At 39.0% G+C, this 1,038-nt stretch overlaps 1 non-coding gene across 1 annotated transcript; it reads right to left on the bottom strand.

Annotated features, from left to right (window-relative positions):
* Positions 1-583: 583 nt before the first annotated feature.
* LOC134398545 (5S ribosomal RNA) lies at positions 584-702 on the bottom strand. Its single transcript, XR_010025420.1, has one exon. It is a non-coding gene; the product is annotated as a 5S ribosomal RNA (ribosomal RNA).
* Positions 703-1,038: the final 336 nt, after the last annotated feature.

Raw genomic sequence — 1,038 nt, 5'->3', positions numbered from 1 at the left:
CAGTCCTTGGCTCAATAAATGTACCAAAATGCATTTAAAATGTGTATTTTAGGATAAAATATTTTCAGAAAAGTGTACATTTAGATGAAATACATTTATAAATATGTATCTTGTGAAAAATACATTCTCTCTCTCAATAAATTTTTCATGTGGAATTTTTAAAAGAAATTTTGCACATGGATGTGGAAGGATGGTACAAACTTATGAATGAACACATGTAAATCTGACATGGGCTGGACATAGGTTGATCCCTCACATGAACCACCTTCTACCTTTGGTCTGCATGGCTCCTGCTCTGTGTAGAGTTATACATCCATGTTTGTCACCTGCCCAGAGAGCTTTAGCTATGGAGCGGTATATAAATGTAAATAATAATATGATGTCGACATTCAGCCACACAGCTGTGATCAGTAATGGACTGGACTTCAGGTGAGGGATGGCACAAGCACCCAACTGGGTCCACAAGTCAGGTGGATTCCCCTGTGCCTGGCTTCTCAGACCTTTCTCGGTGACCCTGTCCATGAGCACCCAGCAGCCATCCATCTCTCTCGCATATTTATTTTATTATTATTATTATTATTTTAGCCTACAGCACCCGGTATTCCCAGGCGGTCTCCCATCCAGGTACTAACCAGGCCTGACCCTGCTTAGCTTCCGAGATCAGACGAGATCGAGCGTGTTCAGGGTAGTATGGCCGTAGGCTCGCATATTTATTCTTAAGCCAGGTCCGCCTGGCGCCTACACTGTACTCCTTTCATCGCCAGCTGAAGACCTTTTTATTCTCTCAGTATTTTAACACTTAATTTTAACTTAAATTTAAATTTTACTCTTCTAACTCTGTATTTTAATCTTATATCAATTTTTCTGCATGGTTTTATCCTGGTTGTGCTTTTTATATTGCATTTTGTAATTGTGCTTTTAACATGTTGGTTGTTTTATTATGGTTTTAAATTTTGTGAACCGCCCAGAGAACTTCGGCTATTAGGCGGTATAAACATGTAATAAATAAATAAATAAGCAAATGGTGGCCATAAAGCC

Source organism: Elgaria multicarinata, chromosome 4 (genome assembly GCF_023053635.1).
Source record: "Elgaria multicarinata webbii isolate HBS135686 ecotype San Diego chromosome 4, rElgMul1.1.pri, whole genome shotgun sequence".
Taxonomy (NCBI): domain Eukaryota; kingdom Metazoa; phylum Chordata; class Lepidosauria; order Squamata; family Anguidae; genus Elgaria; species Elgaria multicarinata.
Note: the sequence above shows the minus strand (reverse complement) of the source record. Positions and strands in the feature narration are given on the sequence as shown.